The sequence below is a fragment of the Hylobates moloch genome, unplaced genomic scaffold (assembly GCF_009828535.3).
Source record: "Hylobates moloch isolate HMO894 unplaced genomic scaffold, HMol_V3 SCAFFOLD_23, whole genome shotgun sequence".
NCBI classification, from domain to species: Eukaryota; Metazoa; Chordata; class Mammalia; order Primates; family Hylobatidae; genus Hylobates; species Hylobates moloch.
This window is the reverse complement of record NW_026652298.1, coordinates 20,288,078-20,313,423: the sequence shown is the minus strand read 5'-3', so window position 1 is coordinate 20,313,423 and position 25,346 is coordinate 20,288,078. Positions and strand designations below refer to the sequence as shown.

Genomic DNA, 25,346 nt, shown 5'->3' with positions numbered 1-25,346 from the left:
ACATGTGAATTTTTAAGTGCTGGTATGTGTCTTAAGGCAGGAATTCTTTATTTTTGCTTTCTTACTTCATTCAAAATACTTTCCCTCTTAAAGAAATTTTTTGGGCAACTCCATCTTATCAACCACCTTAAAATTTCTTCTGGAAAAACTCTTTCTGCTGAGTAAAGTCTTACTTCTATGAAGAGTTCTTCCTTGCAGTGGAATCATAAACAAGAAATAGTCTCAGAGGTTATCTCAACCAACGTCTTTAATTGGCTGATAAGAAAAATTCTTCATGCTTTTTTCTTTTTTTAATGATAGTGCTTAGATTTCAACTAAACTCTTCCACTCTCATTTGTTCTCTGGTATCATTTATCTTTCAATTATTGTTTAAGATCTCCCACACCATTAATAACTTAAGATAAACACAGAAATCTACGGAGTTTCTTTCTCTCAGAGAGCTTTTCCTGTATTCCACTCCCCGTGTTAGATGACTGATGAGCCTGGGATTCTTCCTCTTAATGTCTGGTTAGGTTTCCAGAGGAAATGTTGACTTTTGCCACAAATGATGGCAATCTCTAATCTTCTGGGACCTCATGCCAGCACACTCTTGCCCCACCTAGAGGTGCTTTGGCCCAGAACTTTTCTGGATCTTTGTGGTAGAGACCTCTGGGTTCCTACAGTGCGGGGGCACATTCACAGGCAACTCCCCCAACCTCACCCCCACCTGATTCTGCTGTAAAGAGGAATTATTGTTTGCATGTTAAAGGGGAAGAAACAATGACTGTGAGATCCAGTGTCCTGACGGAATTTCGCTAGTGGGGGCGATAGCTGGGATATAAGCTTGGGTTTTCTGACTCCAATTTCTCTACATCACTATTTTCTTTACCTATTGCTAGGCTTTTTTCTCCTCTCTTTTACACTCTACTAACCAGCCCCATCCTGTGCCACCAGAAAAGAGATGAGTGAATAACAGGGAAGAAAGCACTGACAGTCCCTCCTTGGCCCATCTGGAGTTAAGAACCCCCCTCCTTTAATAGTTAAGGCCTCTGTTTTTTCACTTATTGTCCCCAGAAAGAATCAATAATGTTACATTGTTTGTTTTTTGAGACAAGGTCCAACTGTTCTTCAAGACAGGGTCCAACTATGTTGCCCAGGGTGGTCTTGAACTCCTGAGCTCAAGCAATAACAATGTTAAGTTTTAACCACTTCTTCCCTTCCTGCTCATCTGGATTGTTAATAACTGTTAATATTAATAATGTTAGGTTTAATGCAACATTTATCTCAGAAAAACTTTCTCGCTGTGTTTTAGGGTTTTTTCTCCCCTTTATTCAAAGCCAGGTCATTTTTCTCCAATCTCTAACCAATATTAGAGACTGTGCCTATCTGAAACTCCCTTATCACTATTTTTCTTCAGTAGAATACTTTTCAGCAGCTTTAGGGATATAGCAAAACAGAAAGAGGAGAATATATGTTCCCATGCATCCATTTATGGTAGAACCATTATAAAAAAAAAGTCACAAAGAAAGCATAATCCATAAAATATGAATATTGATAAATTGGACTTCATCACAATAAAAAACTTTTGCACTTCAAAAGACCCCACTAAGTCAACAAAAAGACAAGTCACAGGCTAGAAGAAAGTACTTGCAAATCATGTATCTAATAAAGGACCTGAATTTAGAACATATAAAGAACTCTTACAACTCAATATACAAGAAAACAAACAATGCAATTTAAAAATGAACTAAACAAATATTTCACCAAGAAGATATAGGAATGTTTAATAAGCATATGAAAAGATGTTGGATGTCATTGCTCACTAGAGAAATGCAAAGTAAAACCACAGTGAGTTACTACTCGATACACTAGGGTAGCTAAAATAGAAAAGATGGACGATAAAGAGTGTTGGAGAGAATATGAAGCAATTGGAAAATTGCTGATGGGGATGGAAAATGGTACAGCTACTTTGGAAAATAGTTTGGTAGTTTCTGAAAAAATTAAACATAAACTCACCATACAAACCAATAATTCCACTCTGAAGTGTCTCTCCAAGAGAAATAAAATCAAGTATCTATACAAAGACTTGTAGGCAAATGTTCATTGCGTGATTATTCATAAGAGCCAAACTTTATGCTAACTGAAAGAAGCCAGATGTACACACGAATATATATTGTATCTCATTTATATGAAATCTATACAGACAGAAATTAGATTAGTGGTTGCCTGGGGCTGAGGGTGGAGTAGAGATTCACTGCAAATGGGCAAGAGGCAATTTTTTGAGGCAATGAAAAAGTTGTAAAACTGGGTAGTGGTGATGGTTGCACAATTCTGCAAAAATAATTGAATTGAAAACTTGAAACAGACAAATTTTATGATGTGGAAATTAATCTCAGTTAGACAATTTCCTTACTTCAACATTGCTAAGTGCTTATCTTTAGCTTTATTGATTGGCTTTTGAACCTATGAGTCCACCTTAATTTGCCAGGCATTTACTCATTTCTGGGCAAACTAGCATCAGAGGAGAAGGTCAAAACACAGTACGTTATCACCTGGTGCCATTTACCCTTGCATGAAAACTGAGCAACTTATACTCCATATAGACTTTTCAAAGTGTATGTTGATTTCCTTTAGTGGTGTACCAAATTTTGACAATGTTAGTCAATGTCTTCAAACTCTAATATCAAATAAACAAATACATTTGAAATGCTAACTCTTGAACTTTGCCAAACTGGTCTTCTTGCCACTAAGAAGGCATTAACCTACTCTGGTTTCATGTTGATGGAAGGTCAAGAATGTTTGCCATCTGCCCTAACTCCATTCAAACATCATGTGGCCTGCCTTAGAGCTGTACTATTTTAGTAACAAGAATTATCCACCTGGGAAAGAGGCCAGAGTAGCGAAGAAACCAAACCAGAAGTGGCTAACAGACAGAATCTCCTTGTTTGGCTTTAAGTACTTGTAATGAAATTAAACTTCCTTGGGTCAGACTATTTATACAAATGCCAGTTCCACATAGGTTATAACTGGACTCTGTGCTGCATGGCTTAGGCAGTTTACTCATCACCTACCAAATATGCTCTACCATGTTCAGGTAAGAAGTTATATAACCCTTTTCTTGGCAAACATTTTAAGCAACAACAAAATAGCCATGAGCAACAGAGGAAATTAGGCTGTGATTCATTACACAACTCCAACTTAAATGCTATGGTTTGCATGGACTCGAGTCCTCACAAATATGAATTCCCCCTGAGAGGTCATTCGTGCATTTGGAAATAGAAAGAAATCTGATAACAGATGTCTCCAAAAGTGCACCCAGTCAGCTGGCTCTTCCATTTTCCTTTGTTTTCATGATGGGCCACCCTGATTCCTGTTGGCATGCTCTACCAGGTATAGTCATTTTTAAGGGGCCTGGAGTCAATCTATCTCCTTTAGGATATCTGAGTGTCTCTAGTATAAAACAAGATGTATTGATTTGGAAGGCTAATTTATAATCAGTATGCTGAACAAGAACAATTCTTAGGATGTAATCATCAAGCAATTTTATCTTCTGCCCCCATTGACTCTAAATTAGCTCTTCAGACTAGTTCTTCTCCAGCTCCTGGAAGAAGTCTCAAACAATCCCATGCTATTTCTGGTCACTCTCTGGGAATAAAATATAACAAGTTATGATCTCAATTCAGTAAGCAAAAATATTTGACTTTATATAATCATCGAAACTCTAAACTTGGTTTAAGGCTAAAACACCCTTCTCCCTCCCATTTGCAAGTTACCAGCAGACAGAGGAAGCGACTTGGCTTCTCACAGTCTGCTTTTGCAATCTTTATAAAATACCATAGACTGGGGGGCTTAAACAACAGAAATATATTTCTCACAATTCTAGAGGCTGGGAAGTCCAAGATCAAGATGCTGGCCAATTTGGATCCTGGTAAGGGCTCTCTTCCTGGCTTGCAGACGGCCACCTTCTTTCTGTGTCCTCATATGGTAGAGAGAGCAAGCAAGCTCTCTGCTGTCTTTTCTTATAAGTACACTAATCCTATTAGATAAGGGCTTATGATATCATTTAACCTTTTATTTCCATAAAAGCCTTATCTCTAAATACATCCTCATTAGGAGTTGAGGCTTCAACATATAAATTCGGGGGGACACAATTAAGTCCATAACACTCATTTTCATCACCTTCCATCTCCTCCTTCATTCTCTCTTGTACCCGTAGTATCTGACCTTTGAAGTATGGGGAAAGAGGAGATTAAAGAAGGCAGGACCATTGATACTGTCTGGAGCTGGTGTGAGCCTTCAGCATCCTCCCCAGGCCTGGCAGGCAATAAACCCAATTCCTTTTCTTAGGGGAAATGTTTGGAACTGCTGTACTCTCCTCCTGTTCCATGCCACACCTCTTTCCTCACCCCTAAGAATTTCATGGCTGACCTCCAGCCTCTTCCTGGTGAAGCCCCTTCTCCTCTTCAGATAACCCACATGGACAGACATGAATCAACTCCACATCAGCTCTCTTTGGAGTGTGGGCCATCAAGTCCATCAGAAACCTTCATGCTTCCTTTCACTTTCTTCCTCTTGAATCTGAAGCTCTAGAAGAACAGGCCAATCACGATGCAGCGCCAAATTGCTTTGCTCCTGTAGTCAGAGTGTCTCTCATTTTCACATTTCCCAGGCAGGAGTCAGAATACATCCCACCCTAATGCCCAAACTGCAGAGAACACACTTCTAGCTTTCTGAGCAGTGTCCCTCAACCTCTTCCTTTTTGACCTGAGGGAAGGAGAGACTCATTCCACTGAAATCATCCCCCCAGTTCTCTCTTCTGTAACAGACGTGACGAATTGGTCCTCAGCACCAATTCCAACCTATTTTCTTGGGTGCTTTCCTTTATTGCAAAATTGAAAACAATTATTTTCAGATTCTTTTGAACTTAGAATTCTAGATGCAAATTACGTTCTGCCAATTGAAGGTACTTGAGGCCAGGCATGGTGGCTCACGCCCGTAATCCCAGCACTTTGGGAGGCCGAGCGGGTGCATCACCTGAGGTCAGGAGTTCGAGATCAGCCTGGCCAACATGATGAAACCTCGTTCCTACTAAAAATACAAAAAATTAGCTGGGCGTGGTGGCAAGCACCTATAATCCTAGCTACTCGGTAGGCTGAGGCAGGAGAATTGCTTGAACCCGGGAGGCAGAGGTTGCAGTGAGCCAAGATAGCACCACTGTACTCCAGCCTGGGCAACAAGAGTGAAACTCCGTCTCCAGGGAAAAAAATAAAAGGGTACTTGAACAAGATTTGGAAGGCAGACAGGTTTGGAGTTGGGGAGGGGGGCAGTCTTCCCACTGCATGCAACCCAGGGGAGAAAAGAGTATTTTCCCGCATTTGTGATCCAGGGTCCAGCTTTTGTTCTACCCTCAAGTAGCAGCCCCGCTTCCTTCTAACTTCTCCCCATCTCAAACATCTCAGTCACCTAAACAAAATGGATTTCCACTCCCGAATCCTAGTAAGCCACAGATTTCAGGGCCTTGAGAGAAAAAATACAGTTAAATGGAGGTCTTCAGTTTTCTTTTCCTTTACTGTGTTCAAACCAAATTATGCTGTTTTGTATAATTAATTCATTACCTAGAGAACAGGCCCAAATGATGCCTCATAGACTATAGCTTTTGTAGACTGATTTTAGCAAGTTATTTATTTCAAATCTGTTATACTTGCTGCCAAGGAATTTTGATGTCATATGAAGTATACTGTGGAGAGGTTTTATTCTTATGTCAATAAGAGAAGCCATTTCTCTCTGACCCTTTTTATTAATGGAGTTTCTATGAACTTGTTCCGTTTACAGCTGGCTATGGTGATGCATAAGCTATTAAAGCAGCAAGTCACACTAGCATGCTCACACACACACATGCACACACATCATCTTCATTCACTACATCCTCCCAAGGTAACCTGGGAGGGTTACTTATATCTTCCCAATATACCTTTAATAATAGACACCCAATACTCCAGCCAATTTTAAGACAGTTGTACATAGACGGACCTGTTGCCCGCATGGCAGTCTCTGCCAATCACGAAGAACAGGAGTTTGCTTGGCAGGAGAATCAGTCAGCATCTCCGAGTTCCTATGCTTATGGCTGGTATGAGTGTTCTCTTCTGCTCAGGATTCAATGAAAAGTACCTGTCAAGTCTATGCATTTATGTGGAAATGAGATATTGTTCTGTAATGTCAGTGTGTGTTTTGAGGATGACATTGCCTGTAAGATACTCAATTCTCATTATTTTAAGAAAGCAGTGATCTAACTACGAAATATTTTTGTGTATGCGTCTTTAGATTTACAGCACCTTTCTTCCTGAGGCCCACGACCACCAGCCTTATAGAAGCCACCGTCGTCTCTCACTGGACTACCGCTTTGTCTCCTAACTGGTCTCCCTGCTTCCATGTGGGCCCCATTACAATGTTCTCCATATCAAATGTAGAACAGTCACTTAAAAATGCAAATAAGTTCCAGTCCCGACCTGGTTTATGAACCCCTCAGTGGCTTTCCACTGCACTTTAAATAAAATAGAACTTGGCGCTGGGTGTTGTCCTCCCTGTATCCCAGCCAGCCCGGCTGAGCCACGCTTCTGAGACTGCGCCAAGTTCATCCTGCGCAGCCTCTGCCTTGCTCTCCTCTGCCTGAGGCATCGCCCCTCCAGGTCCTCCCTGAACTTGACTCCTTCTCTTTCTTCAATTCAGTCTCCTCAGCGGGGCCTCCCCTGACCAACTACCAAAGCTAACTTCTCCTTATTCTCCTTACAGCTTCCTATTCACTTTTCTTTTAACACATATTATCTATCTATAATTACATGTTTATTGTCTACCGCCCCTACTTGACTGAAAATTACATATAGGTGTGGACCATTACCACTTGTATCCCAAACACTTTGTTCAAGCATCCACTGATACCCTGAGAGGTCTGGGAGCCCAGGTTCCCAACTCCTACCATACCATCGGTGTGTTATCACTTGCAAAATTTGCTTTAACATTCTTGTTAACATCATCAACATAATTTTACTGAACGATTTGCCAATACCCTAAAATTTGTTAACTTTTCCAATGAAAATCTAATAAGAAAAGCTTTTAAGTCAACAACAAGAAAGCCAGGATGTCGAAAACAGCCAGCTTTGACACAAGAGTGTGGCTTAGGTGAGCGTTTCATCAGTTTGAAGGTGCTATAGCCGATTTTTGTGGTAAGCTAAAGATCAGAGTGCAGTTCCACAGGACAGGATGTAAAAGCCTGACTCTGCTATCTCAACTCAGATGTTTTTACAATCACCTCATCATTTTATTTGAAACAATGAGAATTCCAGGATCACTGGAACATCTGTACTCAAAAATCATAAGGAAAATATGTTAACCTTTTCTTCAACTCTTCGTGTCACTGTCTCCTTCCATTCATGTACATAACCAGTATGATTGTAACACATAAATAAAATATTAAAATAACCAGTTTAAGTTTTCTTAGTTTTTAACAATAAAATTATTTATACATTAGTGAAGATTTAGTCAAAGTCACAGCTAAGAATTATTGTTATTTTATGGAGACTTATATTTGAAATATAGAAAATTAGGCATGAAGCTATTAAAAGACATATTTTACAATGGCTACATAGTTACACAGCTTTGCGGGGGGGTGGGAACCAGCTATGTTTATCACCAATAAAAAAATAGAAGGCTAATTAAGACAAGAGCCTATTGTGAATCTCATTTAACTAATCAGTTGAATTGACACGTTTATTGAGCTTCTACTATCACCTTAGGAAGTGTAAGACATGGTTCCAGCTCACAAGAAGCTTAAGTTGAGGGGGGAAAGGGAGCACAGAGGCTATTATATTGTACATTTATTACATTAGTAAGTGTCTTCTTACATTTATGAGGTGCTTACCAGTTCCAAGTTCTCTGCTAAGACTTTTTGCATGCACTATTTCATTTTATTCTCACAACAACCATCATGTACTTTAACTACATAGCAATTTAACTTTTAAGACAACTAAGACTCAGAGCAATTCATTGGCTGTCTACTGACATACAGCTAGTGAGTGACTGAGTTAGAATTCCACCCAGATCTGCCTGATTCAAAGGTTCAGAGCTCTTTCTACCATCAAAAATGTGCTGTGGTCAGACTTTCCCCAGGAAGGAATGCAAAAATAAGACCAGATAATAAAATGAAAACGTGAACTTCATGAGGGCTAGACCACGTTCATTTTGTTTCTCATTTTGTTTCCCAAACCCAGGACAGTACCTGCACTGATTAGTATTTTTTGAATGAATGGCATCTGACAATTAAGCTTTGAAAGCAACAGATTTTAACTCAGAGCAGAGAGGCACTAGGGGGAGCTTAAAAAGACAACTCCCAGGTATATAAAATCTGAGAGAGCTGACTGAACATATTGTCATATTAGAATAAAGATTTAAAGCAGTTTTCAGAGAGGCTGGTTAGCCTTGAAAACATAGAAAAGGAGAGTGAAACTATAGAGGTGAAAGCTGATCTTTGTACCTCCAGTTTATTTTTCCCAAATTTACCAAGGAGAGAAGCTACTCCAACTTCCTGGGGGCTGAAAGAGAAGAATTGAGTGAAAGGGGAAGAGGAAGAAAGGCCAGGCCATTATAGCAACTGATCTTCACCCACAAAGAGGGAAGCAGCAGGCAGGAAAGAAGCACCCTCACGTAAACTAGGCAATAAAGCCCCATGAGTGTGACAGGACGATCTGAGAGTTGGGACACCCAGGAGATCAACCAAGGAGAACTCAAGGCAATGGGCTGAAATGTTAGAGGACTTTAGTTGGAGAGATGCATGAACAGAATAGCACAGACTAGAACATAGAAAATGAAACTGTGTGTGTGTGTGTGTGTGTGTGAGAGAGAGAGAGAGAGAGAGAAAGAGAGAGAGAGAGAGAGAGAGAGATCCGTTAGGGTGACCTAAGCATTGACACTGTGGAGCCAATTTCCCTTGGTTTGTACCTCTAATAAATTGTCTCACCCTACCCCCACCACTGCCCACTCCCTCACCAGTAATTGTATATTTTCATCATACATGAAAAGAATCAGCATTCTGGTCTGTATATATCAGTCTCTGTAGCCTTGGTTAACATACATAATCTACATAATCCCCAAGAGGAGAGACCCTTCATCTGTATATAGGACAAATAAAGTCCTATGTCTGGATGGCTGACACAATACCTTGAAGCCTTGTGAATTCCTACAGGATAAATGCCACTTGGAATGGCCCCCTGACAGCCAACCAGCACTCTCCTGTGCTACAGTACACCCCCCGTACTACAGTGGGGCCAATGTTTCCTTCTGAACTGACATTATCAAAGAGTACATAACCGCAAGAAAATACATTTCAGTCCTAAAAGGAGATCATCAGCTGCACAAATACAACACAGAGGTTATGGTACAGTGTATGATGGGGAGTGGGGAGGGAGGAAAGAGAGGACAACTGATATGCATTCAGTTTCTAGCTTGTTTTTAAGAAGTCTTACATACTTACCTTACACAGACAATAACCAGAGAAGTAGAGGCTTGGTGAGGGTAAGTCAATTGACCAAAGTCACTCAACTAGTAACTCTCAGGGATTTCAAACCCAACTAGTAACTCTCAGGGATTTTTAAACTCTCAGGTATTCAAATGCAGGCCTGTCTAGTTCAAGGGTAATAATAACAATAAGTATATAATTAGCATAAAAATAAATAGAAAAGACCCTTGTAGTAAGACTTATAAATTAGAATGCACAGTTACCTAAGAGACACTGCTGTCTCTCAAGTTCTTTTTAAAATATTCAATAGAAGACCAGGTGCAGTGGCTCACACCTGTAATCCCAGCACTTTGGGAGGCCGAGGCAGGTGGATCATCTGAGGTCAGGAGTTCAAGCTAAACTGACCAACATGGTGAAACCTTGTCTCTACTAAAAATACAAAAATTAGCCAGGCAAGGTGGCACGCGCCTATAATCCCAGCTCCTTGGGAGGCTGAGGTAAGAGAATCACTTGAACCCGGGAGGCGAAAGTTGCAGTGAGCCAAGATTGAGCCACTGCACTCCAGCCTGGGCCACAGAGTGAGACTCCATCTCAAAAAAATAAATAAATAAAACATAGAAGAATACTCAATAGAAGTATGCTGTTTGGACTTCATTTTTGTGAAGGCAAAGAAAAATAAGTGAAATGAGAAACTATATAAAAACAAACTGTGGCGTCTAATTCCTCCCCCTCCCCCTGTTCCATCCACAGAGTGTGTTTGCACAACCGGTATATAGGAATGTTCGGAGAAGTGATGGAAACTTTATAGGAATTTATATGAATTGGTTTTTCCCTTGTGGATTTTATAAGCAGATTAAATTCCACATTCAAATTGCTGCACTGCAACTTATTAAATATTCACTTTTTAAAATAAGTTGATGCATTATTTACAGCAGAGCAGATTCAATATTTAAATTGTTTACTCAAAGAGTTCCTGACTAGAGCATGTAACCAGTACCATCCTTGTGGACCAGGCAATGAGATGAAATGAGTCTTATTTGGTGCAAATCCTAAGAACAAAAGCCTAACCTGCACTAGAAAGCCAGCTTTAGTTAATGCCAAACTCCAGGCTGCATCTACTTCTGGACCTCTGACTTGCCTTCTTCTTGGCCTCCCACAGCATCTTGTCCCTCATCAGCGTTTCTCACACTAAAGGCATCGGCTACTTGGGGTGGAATCATCTGGGATGAGTTTTCAAAATGCATTGGCATTAAAAACAATCGTTTTTAAACCTCAGGGTTGAGAATCACTGCTCTAACCAAGGTAGTGCCTAATAAGAAAGCCTTCTTAAGCCTTATCCTAGACTCAGAGTTCAGACTGTCTTGTGAGCTCTGGGAGACACCAAAAGGGTTAAAGCAGAGAAAGAACTGTTCACATTTTGCACTTTAAGAGTAGTGTAGCTGCAATGTGGAGAATAGAACACTCGGGAAAAGGAGACCAGGTGAGGCAGTGGTCTAGGCGAGAGAGGACGTGGACCCAAGGTAGAGCAGTAGCCATGGAAGGATTTGAGAGGCACTTAGGAAAGATAATTGATGGAGCCCAGAGCCTCATTGCATGGAGGGTAGGGAGGTCACCAGGTGACAGAGAGGAAGAAAATAAAGAAGAACTTGCTGTGTTTAGGGTGGGATGTGCTAACATGAATGCTACTTGTTACTGCAAGACTCAGATTATAACCTCGATGTTCTGATACCTAAGGTTTTACAAATATACTCTATTTTCCTAAAATCAATTAACTGGTTGAGTTTTGATTTATTTTATAGTTAACAAAAGGACATTCTTTGAAGTTCTTTTTGGTGTGGGGTGCTAAATAATATAGAGTAAATTAAAACAATGTATCTAGGATCCTAGTGAAGTTATTTCTCTTTAGCTTTTCTGAGAAGCTGGGCAATGAACCAAAGCCTGAGCTTTCATTCCATAGTACTGAAAAAACTCAAGTCTCCTAACCTCAAATTTGGAAATAAGCTCTGTCTTTTTAAATCACTGGCAAGTCATCTCCTCCTTTTCCTCTCTATCTCACTCCCTCTATCCTAGATTTTTCAGGATTTATTTGGAGATTGTGAGTCCACAGATGGGTGCTGTCTAGCTGGAACTGGATAAATTTACAGAGGACAGAATGTAGCCATAGTTGTAGGACAAGAGACAAAAATCTGATCTTCTGATCTCTTTATTTTTCAGTTGTAGTCTGTATAGTTGCAGTGTTCTTTTTTCCTAATCATAAAATAATTACAATGTATTATTATTAGGAATTCAAACATTTCAGGAAAGTATGATACAGAAAGTGAAAATACCCTGACACCTCAGCCTCAGGAACATCCATGTTAACAGTTTGGTGTATACCCTTCCAGATTCCTGCAGTAACATAGGATTAAGATGAGGAATTAGGCAAGCACCGAGCAGGAGGTCAGGGCTCCAGGCAGATGGAGAGCACGTGTTCTTAAGAGAATCCATGACACATCAGGGAAGGTGGAGGTTCCCTATGGCGCTGATATCCGAAGTGTGAGGTGGGCGTGGCGAGATGCAAGGAATAGAGGTTGGCAAGGACCCTTTAGAATGTGTGTGCACACGTGTACACCTTTTAAGAATATCAGATCACACTATGCATTGTCTTCTAAAACTTGTTTTTCTACATGGAAATCTTCCCACATCAGTGCATTTAGGTATAATTCATCCTTTAAAAAAGGGATATATAGTACTCTATTATTTGGATGGACAAAGTTTGTTTAAGCAACCCACTACCAATGTGAGTAGCTTCTAGTTTTTGCTATTAAGAGCAAATCAACATTATTAAGTAAATACCCACAGAAGAATATCTCAAGGCTGAACTTCCAGGACTGATATTGCTAGGTCAATGGCTATGCCTTTTTAAAATTTTATATTACCTACTGTATATAGGATTGGCTAATTCCTTACACCCTTACCAGCACTGGATGCCATTTATTTATTTGTTGTCACTCTTCTGGGCAAAAACCGAAAGGTCATTTTAAATGTTATCTTAATGACCATTGCAGTTGAACACATTTTCATATCTTTCTTGCCCACAGGTATTTATTCTGTGAATTACTAGTCCATGCCTTTTGTATCTGATTATTTTACTTTATTTATTTATTTAATTTATTTTGCGACAGAGTCTCTCTCTGTCACCCAGGCTAGAGTGCAGTGGCACAATCTCAGCTCACTGCAACCTCCTCTTCCCAGGTTCAAGTGATTCTCCTGCCTCAGCCTCCCAAGTAGCTGGGATTACAGGCACAGGCCACCACACCTGGCTAATTTTTGTATTTTTGTAGAGATGGGGTTTCACCATGTTGGCCAGGCTGGTCTTGAACTCCTGACCTCAAGTGATCTGCCTGCCTCGGCCTCCCAAAGTGCTGGGATTACAGGCGTGGGCCACTGCGCCCAGCCTGTATCTGATTATTTTAGATCAGCCACGCAGAGAGGTGGTTGATCTAAAGTAATCAGATATAATAGGCTACTGTAGAGTTGATTCGTTTTTGTTTTTGTTTTTTGGTGGCACTAGGACTTACCAGGCCATGCCTTAGTCCAGGTGCTGGGGCTTGTCCATGGTGCTCTTGAGGTATAAAGCCTGGACATTCTGCCAATTCACCTTGAGCAGTGACACCAGGAAGCTAACATCCAGAAGAATGTTGTACACAAGCTCATCGTCTGTCATCTTCACGTGGCAATGGTCATGGCCAGACACAGCACCTTCATCTGGAACTTGATTGTGGACTTCACCTCATCAACTCTGGCTGCCATGTTTTCATTGTGCATGAACAGGGAAAGGAATTTGCTGGCTTTATTCAGGCTGGGGCTGAGGATGTGTTTGATCACAGTCATCATACTTTATGGCCAGCTTCTTGATGAGCTTCTTATTCTGGTTGAGTTTCTTCAGCACCCCGAAGCTCACATGGTGATAGCCGCAGCCTTGGCTTCATCAAAGTGTTGTTGGTCCCCAGCGTACACACAGAGCTTGGGGCGGGGAGTGGACTAAAGCCTGCAGGGGAAGCACTTGTCCTTCTGAGTTCATCATTCTTCAAGGTGATCTTTGGCTATACCCAAAAGTGTCCAGTGCTTGCACTGGTTCCTCTGTGGGACGCCTAGTACAGAGTATCTTGAGAGGCTTTGCTGCTCTTGGTGCCTCATGCCACAGAAACAAGAAACGAGCATTACTGTAGAGTCTTGCACCTTCATTTAACTAACTGGTGAAACAATGAAAGTCACTGACCTTCAGTATCTTGGAGCATGTGTGCCTTTAGGTTTTTACTGAAATTGCAGGACATTAACCTTCTTCTATAACTAGCAGTGTTTGTTCTTGGCTTTTTCTATTGGCCTCTACCACTGTGTCTGTGGACCTCAAAACTTCTGATTTCCACCAATAAATTTAATATTTTTGAGAAGGATATTTAAAATGCTTCTCAGGATCACTTTGGGAATCACACCTTCACTTTCCATTTATGGATTTATAGTTTTCTGGGAAGAGGACACATCTTTTCCTTTGAATACGGCCTGGTCTGTCTTCCTATTTAGACTTCACAGTTCTCCATCAGCAACCAGCCCTGATCTTGTGCCGTTAGGAATCCAAATTAGTCCACATGTCTGTTCCAACTAGTGCTGGAGTGAAACTCACACCAGATTTTCCCCCAACATTCTTTATACTTAGTCTGTAACTGGACAAATTGAAATAAATAAGTTCTCCTAGAAATTGTGGCACAGACTTCTTTCTACACAGTCAAGGGTGGGGAAAAAACACAGCCAAGAATTTTAAATACAGATGTCAAGAGCCATTGGAATCATAGATTGAGGAATGTTTAGGTCTTAGAATCACAGAATTTGGAGTGAAAATGCCCTTTTGATGAGACACAAATCAACTTCCTCATTTTGTGGGTGAGACCAAGACAAGTCAGACAGCTGCTCAGCTTGCCCAGCCAGCAAGTGACAGGACCGAAATGCAGCTTTCCTGACTCCTGGTCCACAGTCTTTCTTCTTCTAGGCTGCCCCCTTTCCTAATCTAGTTGAAAGAAGACATTTACTTAGAAGATTCATATCCCAGAAGTCACTTTGCTGGTCACCTATCACAAAGGAGGAACTGAGTGTCAAGGAGATGAAGTGACTCGCTGAGGGTCACAGGGCCAGCAGGCGCATGCCCATCCCAGGGCACAGGTTGCGCTGCTTCTCATTGCCAAGGAGGGCTTTACCAAGTAACTCTGGCATTTTCCGCCAGGGATGGTCAGAGTCCTCGGAGCAGGTGGAAACGTTCCTAAAGTTTCACACTCTAGTGGCTGCTCTCAGAAATCCTAAGAGGCCCGCTTCTTTCAATACTCTGAGAAAACAGTCTTTCCTTTAAGATAGTCTAACCCTGCACCTTGTGTCTTATTGAAAATAAATCCTCATGATCCTCCTGGGTTTGTGACTTGTGTAATAGTGCATGTGTTCAGAGTAGTTGTATTTTTTTCTTGCAGTAAAATGTGTCACTGTTTTCATCCTAAGTTGGGTTCTTTTGTTTTTAAGGAATACAGCTGTAAGTGAGCTTGAGACCAGGGGGTTTTCCTGTAGGAACCGAGATAATATTAGGGACTGAGGTCACCTGAGAAACTGGTCTGCTCTGGGGACCCAGTGCTGTCTCCATCGCTTTCTCACGGCTTCTTCTTCTTCCTCGTGCTTCCACTCAGATCTCCGCTCTACCGCCTGGCTTATCCTGCTTATTCTGAACCTCCCTAACTCTGAGTTACTCATAGGTTTTGCCTGCTATGTCCCTGACTTTCCCTCAGGGCATCTCTAAGGATATAGGAAAAAAACAAACTCTGTTTCTCCCACTATGCTCTCGCAACATACAATGCTTCTGCGACCAAATGTGTGGGTGTATTGTCTCAACACCAAGCAAGCAATAAGTTCTGCAGCAGACACCAGCTGGGTGTCCTCTAAATCAATTCAGTTCTGACACTGTCTACCTGGAGATGGCGTCAGGTCCCACAGGTCAAGGGCTCAGTCCCACAACACTGTCCCCCACTTCCAATGACAATCACAAGCCCCAGGTTGTTTTACCTGTGCTCTGACGAGTCAGCTATAAATCAGGAGTCCCATGGCCCCCTCCTTAGGATTGATTAATTTGCTAGAGTGACTCACCGAACTCAGGGAAACACTTACATTTACTGGTTTATCATGAAAGGTGTTACAAAAGATATAGATAAAAGCCAGATGAAAGAGAGGCATAGGGCGAAGTATGCGGGAAGAGGCAAGGAGCTTCCATGCCCTCCCCAGGCGAGCCACACTCCAGGAACCTCCCCCTGTTCAGCTATCTGGAAGTTCCATGAGCCCAGTACTTTTGGGTTTTTGGAAAACTTCATTTAGGCATGATTGACTAAATCACTGGCCACTGATGATCAACTTAACCTTCAGCCTCCCCCAGGGTTAGAGAATGGGACTGAACGTTCCAACCCTATAATCCCCCCTTGGTTTTTTATGGGACCAACCCCCATCCTGAAGCAACCTAGGGCTGCCAGCCACCAGTCTTCTCATTTGCATACAAAAGATACTCTTATCACTTTGGAGATTTCAAGGATTTTAGGAGCTGTATGACAGAAAATGAGACAAAGACCAGATATATACTTTATAATATCACAGCAACCTTGCAGTTTCTGTTCTTGTTGCTGTGGGCTCATTCCTTCTGTGTTTCCTAGTTTTAGGAAAGACAGAGAACATGATTGGCTCAGCTCATCTTTTTTGCACTAGGACACAGCTCAGAGCTACTGTCCAGCCTATGGGGATGGCTGCCCTTTGGTCAGGTAACTACCATATCTTGCACCAATCAGATATGGGCAAAGAGGAGTTTCATCACATGGCAAATTATCTGGCAAATTAAGCATCTGTTGGTGGGGCAATTTTTTTAGAAGGGGGACAGGAATTGTAAGCATGTCTAATGCATCTGCTTTTTTTTTTTTTAATTAAGCTTTAAGTACCATGGAACTGAATCTGCTAATTGGCATCTTTTGTAAATTTCTTGGAAATTACAAAAAAAAATGTTATTCAGGAACTCCTTCAACTATCTAACAGTGAGTCATGGCAATGCTATAATTTCCTGTCTGTGAACTGCTTGGCTATTTTCCAAGTACTCCTATTGGGTTCCACTCCCCTGAGGCTGAAATTTCAGTGTGCCATTGGCAGAGAATGAACCCATATGCCTCGGCCTCTGAGCTTTGTCCTGAGAAGGTCTTATGATCTCTATATTCCTGACCTGGCCCATTCCTTTATGACACCTTTAATGAATAGAGGTGAATCTGCAACACTGAACATAAACCTTATGCTCACATGCAAACCTTATGCTATGGCCCATATGATAGAAATTAGTTGATTTAGGAGCTTGGGAGGATGCATGGGAGCTGGGTAGACATGCAGGAAAAAGGAGTTAATCTTTACTGAGCACCTACCATGAACCTGATGTGTATAGAGAATCTGGTGTATAGATGAGGAACCTGAGGTTCAGAGAAGGTGAGACACCTGCCCAGCAACACACAGCAAGCAGGTAGTAGAGCTAGAATTTAACCCAGATCTCTCTAATTCCAAATCACACTCTTTGCATCATATGTTGAAGTTGGTGGTTGAGAAGGGGTTAGAGGGAGATATTCCAGATGAAGAAAATGGAGACCATTACAGGTAAATATGTGAAGGTGGGTAAATAGAAAGTGGTGTGGGCGCTAGAGTGACAGATTTCCGTTGGAATAGAGGGAGATTAAATGTCAGAGGCAGCCAGATTCTTGCACAATATAAAGGCCAGGCCAGGGCGTAACTGACATTTTTGGAGGCCTTGGGGAGTCCCTGAAGGCAAGGCAAGGCATGACGTCTCCAAGGCAGCTGTTCAGATTAGAAGGATTAGCCTGGAGACAGGTGTCAGACGGATTGGAATAGGAAGAGACTTGAGGTGATTTAGGCATGCATAACTGTGGAGGGCCCCTGTAATCTCAGGGAATGTTTCACAGCTGGCTTCATTTTCTTAAGCAAGTCCCTCTCCCTCTTCATCTCTGTAATAGTCACAGGCTTAAAATTGCCTGTCCTCCACAGAAACTAAGTTTGCTATACAGCATCGCATTTGATGAGGAGAAATGCTGTCAATTTTTTTGTAATAATTTCTATCTGAAGCCTCCGAATGCTGTGTTTTTGATTTTTAAAAACAGAACTACTCCAAAGGGTAGCGAGTACTGGGAAGCCGAGGCTGTGGTCTAAATTTCCCCTGAAAGTCTTAACCACGGGTGAGATTTTGTATGTGTATCAATCATACCATTTCCATCCTCATTCTCTGTTCCTGTCACTCCAAGTGTGAGAAGAGATAGATGATTAAGATAAAGTCCAGTTCCTAGGACTTTACCTTCTATTTCTCCTTTTTCTTTTCCAAAGTAAAATCACCATGAAATTATAAGATGTTGCAGGCAATTTGGCTAAGGTACTTGTGGATTTGCTTTGGGAAGAGTAAAAATCAGCAAATGCTTTCTTGCCCGCATTTTGCAGCTATTGAGGGTACTTATTTAATTTGGGCATGGCTAACATAAAGAGTATTGGTACTGAAACATATCTTTCCTTTACCAGAGATTAAGTATCAAGTTTGGCAATGAATTAGTTTGTCAGTTTTATTGGTGAGAAAACTGAAGTGGAGTTTAATCCCTGGACTCTGCAGGGCTCAGTAATCACGTAGGTGGAAATCCAGTGGATAAAAATGGCAGCAGGATTGTGGCACACCTGTAGTCCCGCCTACTTGGGAGGCAGAGGAGGAAGAATTGTTTGAGGCCAGGAGTCTGGGCAACGTAGCAAGACCCCACCTCTACAGAAAAATTTAAAAAAAATCAGCTGGACATGGTGGCAGGTGCCTGTAGTCCCAGCTACACAGGCAGCTGAGGCAGGCAGATCTCTTGAGCCCAGGAGTTTGAGTACAGCCTGGGCAACAGAGTACCTCTCTCTACGAAGAAAGAAAAATGGCAACAGGTTGATCTGCGTTTTCCTTTTGCCCTAGGCTAAATTTGGAGCCCGTCTTCCTTGACACACTTGAGGTAATAAAATTCACAGCTTTGACAAAAATCACTGGAAGAGGTCCTTCAAGCAAAAGTTAAACTTGTGGTCCCCCCACCCAAGGAAACAGCAATACAACTAAAGCAGAAACTTTAATTGGCTGCCCTCAATGTGGAGGGTATTATGCTAGGAGAGAACTTAAATAACTTTTCCTTAAGAGTGTAGTGTCAGAGAAATTGTTTACTGTAATAGCGACAATCTTCACTGAAGCAGAGGAGAGTTGTTCTATTTAATAATTCCAAGAGCACACTCTTTACCCAGTGCTTTCTCTGCTGAGTGTGAAAAATCAACTCACTGCATTCTTTAGTGTTTAAAGCATAGGTCACTAGACTCACTAAACCCAGGGACTCAATGAAATGGCTACATTTTCAGAGGACTGTGAAGATGTCAAGATGTGAAAGCAACCTCTGGCTACCAAGTCACGGGGCTTTGCTGTCAGGCCTGGGTCAGGCCAGATGCTGGGTAATTCTCAAACCAACACCTTCGAATGGTCTGCTGGTTAGGTTCACCATGTCCCCTCATGGTCCCATCACAGCTGGACTGGGTGGACCTATGGGGTACTAGAGTTGTAGGTAGGAACGGTGAGAAATCGTTCAAAACAGAATTGAATTGGTCAAGGCCAGATTTGTGCACAGTCCTATTTGGTATCTAATTCAAATCCAAGGAGGTCATCATGGTGGGGTCTCATCTATATATTTGCACCTCTGGGAATTTGGGGGAGCCAAGGCAGACTGTCCATAATAGAACTAATGACTATTGGTGTTTAAAGTCCTTGGGAAAAAATAGTGGGAACTTTGGGATTCTTGAATAAAGAAAGGAGGCTTGGCCTGTGTCAACCACTCAGAAGGAAGGAGTGCCCCAAGAAGGCAGAGAATTCACCTTCTGAGGTGAAGGAGGGACATAGTTCATATTCCCCATATTGAGACACCTTTTTTTCCTTGTCAAGGGATACTTTTGTGTATGACAAAGAGCTGTCTTTCTGCCCAGGGCATTTGTAAATTCCTATATTGAGGTTGTCTCAAGGGGCCTTAAAAGTCTGTGGTCACTTAAGGGTCAGACAATTCAAGGTTACCTGAAGGAATTGTATTTGCTTGGGGTGGGGCTGATATCCAATACCTTTAGTTTTGACAGGAACAGAACAGATCAAGGACTGCAGGAGAACTGAGGACAGGAGGAAAGAATGACAGCAATTGTTGAGAAATACAACACCCCAGAAGCAGCAGCCAAAACTCTAGGGAGATAGCAAGGATCACTGGGGAATGCAGGGGACTGGGGGTTTGGAGTTACAGTAACACAACTATGTGAGAACTTGAAGCCAAATGTCTCTGTGCCCATCACCCAAGCTGTGAATATCGCCAAGGCATGTGTAGCCTGAAAAACCAAGAGTTTCTCTCAACACTTTGTCAAATATTGGCTACTTTAAAAATGTTACCATTTTCATCAGTTTTGTGATGTGAAAGGCTTGGGAAGGTGGACTCATGCCAGGGACTCATGTGGACAGTTTGCCAGCTGCTGGGGGTGGGGAACACAGAAGGGACCCCAAGATTAGTTCTTGGTGCAAGACTTGTCCTTCTATGTTAAGAGATGACCTACATACAGGACACAAGTAAGAGGAGATTATCTGACTTGGTGTCCTCTGATATTCTCTGAAAGTTTGTCTGATGCGGCAGATAGCACCAAGATGACAGACATTCTCACCTTCCTCAGGTCAGGTGAAGATCTGAAAATACTAAGTTGCTGAGAATGTTCTCTTTAGTTACCTCTTCAGATCTGGGGAAGGGGAAGTCCTGATTTGGTTAAACCAGTCATCTTGCCCTGTAGCCCCTGTGAACAGAGATCAGTCAAGAACCAGAACTGACCATGTAGGAGGTGTCTCCATTGATATTTGTACCGCCATTTACAATAAGCATGTATTAATTACATATTTCTCTGTAACAATTTACCCCCAAATTTTGCAGCTTAAATCCACAATAAACATTTATCTCATATAGTTCCTATAAGTCAAGACTTCAGGAGTGGCTTAACTGGCTCTCTTGAAGTTGCAGTCAAGAAATCGCCAGGACTGCAGTCATCTGAAAGCTTGCCTGGGGCCGGAGAATCGGTCTACAAGATGTCTCACTTGGATGATAACCTCATGCTGGCAAGAAGCCCAGCTCCTCACCATCTGGACTTCTCATAGGGCTGCTGAAGTGTCCTCACAACATGGTGTCTGGTATCTGGCTCCCCCCAGATCAAGTGATCCAAAAGAGAGCAAGAGAGAAGCCTCAGCAATTTTTGCAACCTAGTCTCAGAAGTCACACTCAGGCAATTCTCCGATATCTTATTGGTCACATAGATCAGTCCTATTCAGTGTAGGAGGGGACTATATACAAGGGCACGAATACCAGGAGGTCAGAGTCACTGGGCCCACCTCGGAGACTGGCCACCAAAAATAGCCACTACCTATCAAGAGCTTACTGTGAGACAGGCACCTTGCCAATAACCTTACATACAGTAATCCTTCAGAGTTATTGTTTTCTTACTCTCCTCATTTCTACAGATGAGGACACTGAAGCCTAGAGAGGGTACATGACTTCCCAGGGATTTTCCGTGCTGAGCTTGCCTTTGGTTTGCACCTCTAAGGAATAAAGTTCAGGTCATGTTTTCATTCAGCACACAGACATTGAGTGTCTACTATGAGACAAGCACCCTGTTAGGCTCAAGAATACGAGTAACAGCCAGACCCAAGCCCTGAGGTATGTGAAGAAGTTACAGGCACAAAAATGGTCCTGTGTTTAAGGTATAATCTGGCTCTACAGAGGGAGTCGTCAATTATTTGAGGATAGGAATAGGTCAGAAAAGTCTTATTGTAGGGGTGGTGCTTGAGGTAAGTCTTAAGGGGTCAGGAACATTCTCAAGTGGGAATGTGCCAGATCTTCCGGCCTGGAGTGGGAGCGGGGAGTTCCGAGTGATTCCTACAGAGCACGTGAGAATCTCCCATCTTCATCTTCTAGCTTTTGATCTGTGTTTGGTGAAGCCAGATGACGCTTTATCATACGGCCAGCCTAGTGGAGCTGGGGGTGGGCGTGGGTGGGGCCAGAACCAGGAGACTCAGGTTTTATATGCTGTTTTCCCATCCACCCCCTGTATGATCTCTGGCAAATTCTTAGCTTACATATGCTCTGGTTCTGGCTTCTGTTAAATGAGAATAAAACAATCTTTCCTCACATTGTGGAGGGGGAGGAGCTGGAAGCATGGTTGTGATGATGTCAAATGCTACTGAAAAATTCAAAGCTCTCCTTTCTACATGATCTGAAGTCAGAGCTACTTCCACTGCAACACTCTTCTCTGCCACCCCACTCTACCTGCTCCGTACAGGAACAGAAGGGCTATAACTTAAAATTTTGTTTTCAGTTACTTTTAGCCAAGGGAAAAGAGTCAACAGTTCCTGAGGATGTTTGGTACACCAGGCTCCCTCTGAAAAAATGTGCAAGCACTTCAGTTGTCCATCTAAAATTGTTACTGAAAAAGTTGGGTGATGGGAGAAGAGAAAGAAGTCTACTGTTGGCAACTGTGCCATCATCATCTGTGCTTTGTGCAGCTCTTTCAGGACAACTATCAGGTGGATGACACTATGATTCTTACAGTTGCCATGCATTACGTTCTCTGAGAAGTCAAGCACATTCTTTTTTTTTAATGCAATAATGCTGCAACTTATTATTTTTATTGCAGAAGCAACTAAGCAATATTTTTCCTGTGAACAGCACTCTCATGTATATGTAAACCACAGTCTGCAGTTCCTCAAAAAAAAAAAAAAAACAGAGAGGGATGCTGAATATTCTTACTCTCAACTGGATGCATATAGGGTACAATTCAATGTAGAGGTCACCACTGCCTTCCCATGCATACCCTGGGCCCCCATCCTCACCACCATCAGCATAGGTGAGCAACTAGATATTTTGGCCAAGTAAAAAAATCTCCCGGAAGTACTGATCATTTCATATATGCATGAATCTGTTGATACTATTCATATGAATAATACACACAGAATATTGATCTCCCAAGAGTCATTTTCATTTCATTTTGCTCTTTGCCTTCTCTTGCCTGAAGCCTTGGAAAGCTAACCCCACACACTCCTTTAGGCTCTCCCTTATCACTTCCCTAAGCCCCTTTCATCTGCACAAGAGCATCAGACACAATATTGTGACCTGTGCACAACCTCAAAGTGTACTGGCACATCTGTTCCAGTATCTATTGATTTCCAAAATCATTTTCTCTCTTCTCGTCAAGAAAACTCAGACAATTCAGGAGTGGAATTTGGTAATCCCGGATTGAGAAGTGAAGATCACCTTGTTCTATGGAAAGTGAAAGAGGAATTGAAGCAAGGAAGCTAAAGTTCTTCATGTAGTTCCAGAATATTGACTTTCTCCTCTCCTCTTGAGCTTTTCAATTGCCACGAATAGTCAAGGCCTTGTTGCCGGGTGCATTTTTTAAATTATCACTTTCAATATTTTATTGTGGTTAGAAGAAGATAGGCAAGTATTAAAAGCCCATCGTATTCTTCAAAGACTACTTGTTTTGTTCTTTAATTAACAAACAGTAAAATCATTTTTTTGGTGTACAGTTTTATGGGTTTTAATGCACATATGGATTCATGTAACCACCACCACAATCAGGGTACGTAACAGTTTCATCATCCCCCAAAACTCTCATGCTGCCCCCTGTAGTCACACTCTCCCCCACCCAAACCTTATAACCACTGATCTGTTCTCTTTATTGTTTTGCCTTTTCCAAAAAGTCATGTAAATGACACTTGCCAGTTATGTATTGGCATCAGCCAGTATGCAGCTTCTGAGATGGCCTTATTTTCCTCAGCATCACACCTTTCAGATTCATCCATGTTGTTGCATTTATCAATAACTAGTAGTTTTTTATTGATTAATAGGATTCAATTGTTCTCGTGCATATTGAACTCAGCAGCGGTTTTCAGTATAATACAGACCCCATGGGTCCCAGGAAGAAAGGCCAGTTGGGTAACCAAGCGAGGAAGTAGCTAAAGTTCATTCTTCAAATTCTATGGTTACTTGTCATAATCATGTTGGGTGATCATCTGGAGATGAAGGGGCACAGCAGTTTTTATTCAAGAGCAAAAGAAGCCAAGAGAAAGCCGAGGCCCAATCACCTCAGGCTTTCAATAGCCCCCTTCCCCCGTGCGGCATCTGTGAGTTCTTTTTTTATTTTGTTTTGTTTTGTTTTGTTTTGTTTTTGAGACGGAGTCTTGGACTGTCGCCCAGGCTGGAGTGCAATGGTGTGATCTCAGCTCACTGCAACCTCCACTTCCCAGGTTCAAGCAATTTCCCTGCCTCAGCCTCCTGAGTAGCCGGGATTACAGGCTCACACCACCACACCCAGCTAATTTTTTGTATTTTTAGTAGAGACTGGGGGTGTCACTATGTTGGCCAGACTGGTTGATCACTGGTGTCCTGACCTTGTGATCCGCTCACCTTGGCCTCCCAAAGTGCTGGGATTACAGGTGTGAGCCACCACACCCGGCCGCGAGTTCTTAACATACTTCACTTTCAAGCTGCCCAGCGTCTTCCTGACTCAGGCTCATGTAGCAGTTCTCCACAGCGGGTGATATTGCCCCTCACAAAGCATTTGACAAAGTTGGGAGACATTTTTGGTTGTCAGGACCCGGGGACTGCTACTGGCATCCAGTGGATATTGAGTACCTACTAACTGCCAGACGATATTCTGTGCTGGGGATACAGGTGTGGACACAAAAAGCAGAGTCCCTGCCCTCACGGGGCTTACAGTCTAGAGCAGGGGTTGGCAAACTTTTTCTGTAAAAGGCCAGATGATCAATATTTTCAGCTTTGTGGACCATGTAGTCTCTATTGCAGTGTGAAGGCCGACAAAGACAATGTGCAAACAGACGATAGTGTCCGTGCCTCAATGCAACCTGACTTACAAAAGTAGGCAGCTTGTATGATGTAGCCCTCAGGCTGTAATTTGCCAAATCTTCTTCTAGGGAGAAGACAAATCATTGACAAACAAATATAAAATTCAAGTAGTAAGTGCTATATATTTTTTAAAAGGCAAGATAAGGGATAGAGAGGAGGAAAGGAGCAATTTAGACTAGGTGGTCAGGGAAGGCCTCTCTGAGGAGGTGACATTTGATCAGGCACCTGAATGACATGCAGGACTGAGCCAGAGGGAACAGCAAGAGCAAACGCCCTGAAGCAGGAATGTGCTGGTGTCTTCAAGGAACAGAAAGAAGACCAGGGTGGCAGGAATAATGCACGGAAGGTGTGGGGAAGCTGAGGTTGGAGAGGTCAGTGGGGCCAGGACATGTTAGCGCTTGGACTTCGGAGTTGATGCTCTGGGTGTTGAGAAGCCTTGGGGGTTTTGGGAGAGGGATGCCATGTTCCACGTTCTCACCATCAAGCAGAAGAGTTCAAGTGACTTTTCACGGCCTCCCTTCATCCACACGTGGGTTTGGGTGAATTAGTGAAAGGTGCCTCTCCCTATTGGCAGCAGCAGCCTTGGATCCTGGCCTCCACTCCCTACCTCTGCCACATGCCCTTAGTTGGGGTACAACTTGCACAGCTGTACATTCCAGTCCTTGGTCTTAAGTGCTGCTGAGGTTACTTAAACTTTAAGCAAATGGTATTCTTCAGACTTTCTGGGACTTTAATATATTTGGTATGCAAATTATTGTTATTAGGCAGTGGTTTCTGGGGCTCCAGCTCAGTGTTCCAGGGCAGATTGGAGAACATCTAATCTGAAG

The 25,346-nt window shown here is 42.3% G+C and overlaps 1 protein-coding gene and 1 pseudogene across 1 annotated transcript in view; both read right to left on the bottom strand.

Moving 5' to 3' along the window:
• Positions 1-25,346, bottom strand: part of PTCD2 (pentatricopeptide repeat domain 2) — a 110,829-nt gene that overhangs the window by 35,113 nt on the left and 50,370 nt on the right. The window lies entirely within an intron of this gene.
• On the bottom strand, positions 13,059-15,733 carry LOC116462727 (large ribosomal subunit protein uL1-like; annotated as a pseudogene).